Source organism: Mastigoproctus giganteus, chromosome 3, assembly GCF_048544385.1.
Source record: "Mastigoproctus giganteus isolate SK-2022 chromosome 3, ASM4854438v1, whole genome shotgun sequence".
Taxonomy (NCBI): Eukaryota; Metazoa; Arthropoda; class Arachnida; order Uropygi; family Thelyphonidae; genus Mastigoproctus; species Mastigoproctus giganteus.
The window spans coordinates 45,302,429-45,310,759 of record NC_143577.1 but is presented as its reverse complement, the minus strand read 5'-3'; the positions used below and the strand labels follow the sequence as shown (position 1 = coordinate 45,310,759).

The following is an 8,331-nucleotide window of genomic DNA, read 5'->3' as shown; positions in this document are numbered from 1 at the left end:
CGACCGGTTCTAAAAGAAGGATATCGTTTGTGCCATGTGATAACAGTGAACTTGCTATCTAAATAATGAATATGGCGTTCTAGATATGGCATATCTAGAAGTGCGAATCCGTCTTATCTTAAGACAGACTTAGGTAGGTAACTTTGAATTCAATCTTGAATACGAAATAGTGAACCTAAACTTAAGTTTATATCCATCATTCACTGAAAATTAAATTAATATTGCGCGATGAATAGTTAATGTCACCTTCGTGATTGTAGTGTTAGTTAACCCTTTCCCCATATCTCCAGCATTATAATGATCTCTATAAATAATCATTAGCTTTCTTACCACGTCTCCATCCTTGTATACCAAACCTCGTGGCGGAAGGCAACTCTAGAAATAAAAATTAAAAGCGTGCGCATTAATTATAGGCCGCTAGCTTCCTGCACGGCACCAGATCACCAGGTCACGCTGCACTCATGCACACCATTCCGTGCCCGCTGTCCTTTTTCTTCGTGTGTCACTTGGCTACAATTTTTCTGTAACTTACGGTGGGATCAGTCGTGGCGCCGGCTTGGAACTAGCGAGCCACACCCTTCTGTGGACTACAAGCATGTCGGATTTTTACAGGATGACACAAGTTTGACCTCATCTCACAGGACGTGTTTGGAGAAAGGTAAGGATTGTTTTTGTAGTGTCTCTTATGTCTTTAAAACTGCGGTACAATGGATGTCGTTTGCTGGAACGATGCGACAACCCTAGTTAATTTATTGATTTCTTGATGTTCACAAAGTTTTCATCATTTAAGATAGTAGAAACTACGGACAGCTGTAAAATGTTACTTTAAAGAACTCAGTAAATCGAGATTTACAACTATTGCACATTTTTCGTGTTTGATTCCGGGACCTTTCTCATTAGTAGTGGTTATATTTCATATATTAAAAGATTATTCATTCTCAAGATACATTCTTAGTCTCAGTTAACTTCGAGCATCATCAAAGAGATATTTCTTTTCTCTAAAAGTCTTTAATCCGTAATCTAAAGCTATAAGTACCATGTGAACGTGTCCCGGGTCTTTCCAGGAAAACGCAATGCGCGTAAATGTCTCTGGAATAGATATCTGGCATGAATTGCCAATTTGCAGATTTTTCCCTTATTTCTAGGTCAGTTAAATTTAAAGCGAGCACACGCAAAAGATAAAATTGGAAAGGGTTGTAGTGGTAGCCCAGAGGGATGTTGTCATAATGGGTTTGACCAAAGATGTAAGAGATTGCTGGATGGAACGATAGATGGCGTTTTCTGACAGTCAATGATGGCCGAAGCTGGAGTAAACATAGATTTTGCTACTTGGAAGATAAAGGCTAAAATCATAAAACAACAGAAACAATCATCCAAATCTTTGCATATGTTACTGTTCGAATAGTAGTTAGAAACAATAAAAAAACCTCAATTGAGCAGTTTTAGCTTTTGTGATTAGTAATTGATCTCATAAGATTTTAATATTTATTGAGGAAATATTTTAATACGTCACAAGAAGCCACTAGTATACATAGAAACCACAACGCAGCAGTAACTCCTAGCTGATTATTGAATGATTGGTCAAAATCTAATTAAAGTAATTGAGTACTAATTAATTAATTTATAATCATTGAGTACACTGTCATATTGCCAATCCAACAACCATTCTGGAAGGCTTTAAAAACTATCAAATGACAAAACACTTGCTCGATAATGTCGCCCATATTTTAAAGTACTTTGGAAATGTTTGAATTGCATCTCCAAATATTGTTGACTTTCGCTTGAAGATTTATTTTGAATTATTCAAGACAAGCGTCAAATGATTTCTTTTAGATTGTAGCGAGTATTGTCCCCGTCATAAGGTTTCTAAGTCAGGACGCTTCTGTATAAAATCTATCCAGGGAAGGAATATGTTAAATAAGAATATTCTGTTAGTATAATTTTTATTTTTGAACAGACGAGAATTTAAGAAAGACAGCGAGAGTGAGAGAGTTTGAGAATGGCCACTTATTTAAATCGTTATAAATCGATTGACTCTACGTCAGTCAGTTGGAGTAGACACCGGAACAAGCCATTTAGGATGCTGCAATCCACGAGAATGCGGTTAATGTTTGTTACCACGTGGGGTGATTTCAACCAGAATGGAGTAAAAATAGAAGTTCTAAAATACTCGCAGTTACAGTTAGACTTCACTCATTAATTTATGTGTAAATTTTATAATTTTTTCAGTAAATTAAAAACGGATCCTTCTCTTATAACATTAATAGAAAAACATCGATAATTTTTGTTTTATTTAAAAGGTGAACTTGGATAATATGGTGATACTAATTCCACATCTATCACATCACACTTTGCGTAAAATCAAAATTAAAGAATCCTAATAATGATCATTGGAAAAATACAGTTCTCACAAAGGCAGTAGACATCGGACATCTGTCATATGGCCACAGCTTGAGTACTGTATACAGGTCTGGGGGCCTCATTTAAGGAAGGGTCTAGAGCTGCTGGAACACCTACAGGGAAGGGCAACGAGATTGGTGAGGGGAACAAAGGGGTGCTCTTACCAAGAAAAGCTTAAGTTCTGCAAATTGCAGTGTCTGGAGACTAGGCACACCTGCGAGGTGATCTGATTGAGGTGTTTAAGGCTTTGAATGGATTGAGCAAGCGACGGATTCTTCCTCTTGCTCAGATTACGCACTTCAGGTGGCATAAATTGAAATTGAGGAAAGACAGTTGTAGAATAGATGTACGGATATTTGCCTTTAGCCAGCGGGTGGCTGATTGCTGGAAGAAGCTTACATCTGTCGTTGTGGAAGTTGACAGCTTAAACAAATTCAAGGAAGAACTGGACAAACCTTTAGAGCGAATGAATGGGCGAAATGGGAAGTGTGTTTTATTTAATTTAATTTTTTTTGACTGGTGTTGTATAAACTTGCTTTCTTGCATCATATGCCCTGCTAATGCTAATATGGGGAACTTGCAGTTCTTTCTCCCAGTAGAAAATAATCGTTGACTTTTTTACCACATCTTCAGCTCTGTATAAAAACAATAATGGCACAAGCTAACCCTAGAAATAAAATTAAAAGCTCACTGCGAAAAAAAATCCTCTTTAAACAACTCAGTTTGTGAGGAGCAGAAAAATCCCTCTATAAACTTCAACAGTAGTTGCTACCATTTCGCAGCCTTCACGAGTTCCAATCCTATATGAAAAGATGTAAGAGCATTTTTCTTGAAGGTACAAGTGCCTGATTATTCACATTTTCGGGTTTTCTTTCGATTATCAGCTTTAGTTCTGCTGACTCACACGCAAAGAGAGTAGGAGGAATTTCGGATAACCCGATTTTCCAATATGATGATGTTTCATCTGTCCGAAAGAAACGTTCATATTGCCTTAGCTTTCTTTTAAATGCAGAAAATGGACAACAGTGGGTAATGAATTCTCATTTGTGTAGAAAAATTCCACTTCACGCTGGTTTTCGAGCTGTCGAGAAAGACCCTCCATATCATTGAATTCATAACAGAAGAAAATCTTTCTTTGCATTCTGCACAAGATCATTCAATCCGCTTGTGCACGTCTTCACTGTGAGATATAAAATATTGATAACAGATTTGAATATTGTATTGATGCAGCTTTGTTCTTAGTGTTTTCTCCTTTAATGTTCCACCTGTACGACTAACAATCAATAAAATGTCTCCAGAACTAGGACCCAACCTCACTTTTCATACAGACCCAATTTTCCTACCTTTCTTAACATTCTCAAGAATACAACTACTGAGATCGGCTTACTCCTGCTGTATTAATTCTAGCATTTATTTATCTCAAATATGCATTATACCTTACTGTAAAATAGTTTACCAAACATCGTATTCTGCAAAAGTTATAAATTGTAGTTGGGTTTATTGGTTTAGGAAGAGGGAGAGATCTTTTAATAAAAAAGATGCTGGCCTTTCGTTATTCGAAAATGTTTACAAGTTAAATTTTCATGAGATAACAGCATTAAAGCGGATAACATCCCAGGGGATTTCGACTTCAGTCTTTAAAAAAAGTGGCTGCTTTTTAAGGGATTAAAACATCATTGAAGATGCGCCTAATTTGAAATGTGGAAGCGTTTGATGTTTTTACAGTGCAATTCATACCAAATGTATAAACGAAGTGTTATTCCAACCTCTTAATCTTCTGCCAGACGGCGACTGTCTCAGATCATAATCCAGATGTAGGACGGGTCTTTAAGGAAAACCCAAGGGTCATACAGCGTACTGCTAGAAGAGTGCTGATAGTTATGGGATTTCCAGGGTCGGCTCGTTTGATGCATCCGATTGCGGATTGTGTAGGTGATGCAGAAAGTGTGTGCACAGTTGGAGGACGTCTTATTGGATGAGGAAGTCGAGACGTTTTCCTTTATGGCCAAAATGAGTGGCAAAATGAGGAAATCGGATTGGGCTTTTTGGAAAGGCGAAATTCAAAGTATATTATTGTGATCGATTAACTTGCTTGAATCACAAAATTGAAAGCAATACGGAAGAGGAATTCTGGTAAATAAGTAGGAATTTGTAAGATAGAATTGTAATTTTTATTCAGAGACATACACGCACACAATTATATTGATTTTCACTCTGTCCGATACTTACAACTTCATTAAGCTATAACAAACGTTACATTAAGGAGAAGATGACCAATTGTCTCAGATCCGTCATCTAAATATTACATCTACCAGAAAATTCAATAGTTACTTATGTTGTTACTATATTGCGAAACCTCTTGTGAGGAAGTTTCTCATCCGAGTGCATTACCAACTCAAAGTTCAATGAAACTGTTGACTTCTCTAGTAGTTGTGGTTGCTTTTATTTATTAGATGAAGTATATTGAGTAAATGGGGTGGAATAAGGAATCAGGCTAAGAGAATTTTAAGTGCTTAAAATTAATAGTTCAAAGCTCAGGGAGGATACTCAATGAAAAGATAGTGCTTAAGATTGTATAACAGCAGACAATAAAATTTCGCAATAAGTTATAAAACTTCTTTTAGAATGGCATTCTTTGTTAGATAATATAACTTCAGAATTGCTAACAAAAGAATTGAATTTCTCATCACCTTTGCTGTTGTAAAAATAAATAAATAATCTTTATTCCCATCATGTCAAGTTTCCATGGTTTACAAATAAATTGATATTTCGTAGACAAAATGGTACATGTAGAAAGTATATTCTTGAATTTTGTCGATCATCTGATTTTGTAGGAAACAGTCCGATAAGGCAAGCTTATTGGAATGCACGATTAAAGTTCTGTTGATCTTAAGACGTCCATAGAGGAAGCACCATGAACACAAGTCCCATGTCCCAGGGGCTCACATTTGGTGAGTATGGGCTAGGCACACCCAGGGTCCTGAGCTGGATATCATCATTCTTCTCTTTCTTGGTGATTCCCTTCTACTTTTCTTTCTCTCTCTCTCTCTCTCTCTCTCTCTCTCTCTCTCTCTCTCTCTCTCTCTCAGGGTAATTCAGAATTTTTTTGTTTGGTGTAGCATAAGCCTTAGGCTTCCTTGCACCATATGGCTAATAATAATAATAGTCTACGATATAATGCCGATGGCAATTTTTGCTGTGAATACGTCTTCTATCTTTAACCAGTTTTGGTAACCTCCTTAACCCCAGTTCACGTGCCACTGCTATTGTCCGTTGTAGAGGGGAAAGATTTAATTTGTTGGTGGCCCATTTTAACAACAAGCATTCCTCCGCATAAATGCGCTTCACTTTAGTGTGGGCACCAGATGCGCAGATTTCAGATCCATAGAGGACTCCAGCATAAACGAAGGTGGTTATGTATCTGCGAGCTAGCACACGCTCACGGACGTGGTGGAGTTGACACTTTGCTAGCCCAGTGCATCTAACGGGATATAGAAAGTGTTTTTTTTTTTTTTTTTTTTACGATGTGATTGTGTAATCGTAACTTGAGATCGAAGACTGTGTCCATGGACACATTTAGTATCTGGGATCCTCTAAGAGTAGCTACTACCTGTGTTGGGTTGTTTTTCAATGAGAAGATAATCTGGGCTGATTCAGATGCTTTAATGGAGAACCTTATGCGTTTGAGATAATGTTCTAGGTCGCTGAGATTTGCACTGATGTTTAGCGTTTATCTGTCACCTCGTCACATGGACTGATTCGGTAAGTATTTTTAAATCATCGGCATAGCATATGACATTGGGCCTGTTCTCAATGAAGGATACGGTGATGGCAGTGAATAAAATTCTAAAAAGTAACCCACTTGTGGTGCTCCTGCGTTAATGGTTCTTGAGATTGTGAGATCGTTGGCCTGGACGTTTATGGTTCTGTTGCGAAGAAAGGCACTGATGAACCACAGCACATCCCTACGGATTTCAAAATATTGTTTCCAGAGGGTGAACAGTGTCGGAATGTGAATGATATCGAAGGCTTCTTGAAGGTTAACTTAGGTGATGGCAATCTCAGCGTTATTCTAAATCTTGAAGAATGACAATGCAGTGGCAGCTAGGTTGGTAATGGTAGATCTGCCAAAGACTGCATCTGTGAAGGCAGATGGAAAAGAATTTGGAGTGTTAGGATGGGAAGCAAGGCTTTCTCCAAAAGCCTTAAGAGGCTTCAAGTGTAGGCTATTGGTTGGTATTGGCTGTTTGAGATTTTGGATGGGTTTTATTGAGTAGCGATCGTGCAAAGGGGAAAATGATGCTGGGAGAGGATTTCATTAAATATTGTGGTTAAGGTATCGGCAAGATAAGGGCTAAGACACTTTAGCATAACTTAAACAATCTTATAATCTCCCAGTGTAGGCAGTTGGGGATAGGACATTAATTGTAGTGATTAGCTGCTGCTTGGTTAATTTCACTGTGGCTAGTGGCCCAGCCAAATGAACGTTTTCATTAAGTTGTAGCTGATTGGGGCCTCCGGCTGGCTGGAGAATCTAGCTATGCAGTCCATCCGCTGGTCAAGATCAATTCTTAGGGATGCGGCTGGTGTGCAGGATTATTATAAATAGGTTTCCTTTCTTAAGGGTTGTTTCTAGATGCTTCTTTATGGCTGCAAATTTTTGCCTATTGAAGATGGCTACGGACAGTGAGAAGGCAATTCTATCTTCAATGCTACCAGGTTGTTTCCACTTAGTGTGATAAAGCTGTTTGGTATAGAAACTACTGTTCAGTGATGTGGTCCACCAGGCTTTAGAATGCGCAGTGCTGGTGATTTTCTTGGAGGTAGCGTAGTTGGGAATTGTTTGGATCCATTTAGTTAGGAGATTTATTTCTAGGTTGGGATCATAACACTAAAGACAGTCCCATGGAATGGCTGAGGCCGCTTGAAGGTAGCGTGCAGCGTTCAGATATTTGGGTCCTGTTATGGTTTTTACTACGCTTTGACTGGGCTTTTTTGAAGTTAGGCGTGGGTATGTTGAAACGAATAATGGTGATGGGGCCATGATCAGACAGGAACAGCTCTTTGGCACATTCTTCAACGACACCTGTAAAGGAAGTAAATACCATTTAAATTAAGTGAGTCCTCTTGTTGGCTGTTAGCATTATCTTAAAGAACTTTACATGATCAAAGCAAACTTACCGCTAAGAACGACATTAATTTACAGTATAAATATTGTAATTTTGAAATTTCTAGGAAAATCGAGTAAAAATTGTTGCTTTCCACATGTACTATTTTCATATGTGTTTTGTTATCTTTAGATATCCTGTTATGGGTAAATGACTTTCTTCCCATAACCGGATTTATTGCATATTTTATCCTTATGTTATGTTCTCATATATTTTGTATGTAATTAACTATGAACATTAATATACCCACATATAATCACATGCTAGGTTGAATTTAGACTTTTCAAATGTACAATCAAGCTGAAAGGCTGTCTGTATGGATGTGAAACCTTTAATAGTTTAAATTTGAATTTAAACGTGGATATCATGGAGATGAAACTTAGAAGAGACAAGATCTAGACTATAAAAATATACCAAAAATCGACATCAGTGCATGCTGAATGCAGTCAGTATGCAAAGTAAATCTCATGGCATGATTAGTGATGCGCATGTCTTAGTGCGACCACAGCAGCAAGAAAAAGTCAGTGGTGCTACAAACGAAAGGGCATTCTTTATTGGTAAAATTCTCTTACCAAAACAACAGTGACATCTTGATTATAACTTTGCTCTGCAGTTTCTGGCTAGGATGGAGGAGAATGACATGTGGCCTTGGAACCTCTTAAGGACCACGAGTTGATTTCTAATTAAGCGGTAGGGCAGTGTGAATAGCGATAATTGTCGAGTATTGGAAACATTGTTTCTGCGTATTATCAACAAAGTTCCT

The 8,331-nt window shown here is 37.8% G+C and overlaps 1 protein-coding gene across 1 annotated transcript in view; it reads left to right on the top strand.

Moving 5' to 3' along the window:
- Positions 1-565: 565 nt before the first annotated feature.
- The window catches only part of LOC150087925 (potassium channel subfamily T member 2-like), a 223,851-nt gene continuing 216,085 nt past the window's right edge, over positions 566-8,331 (top strand). The window contains exon 1 of the mRNA XM_090370515.1: positions 566-658. The gene's annotated coding sequence lies outside the window, so the exon portion shown is untranslated. The remainder of the gene's footprint in view (positions 659-8,331) is intronic.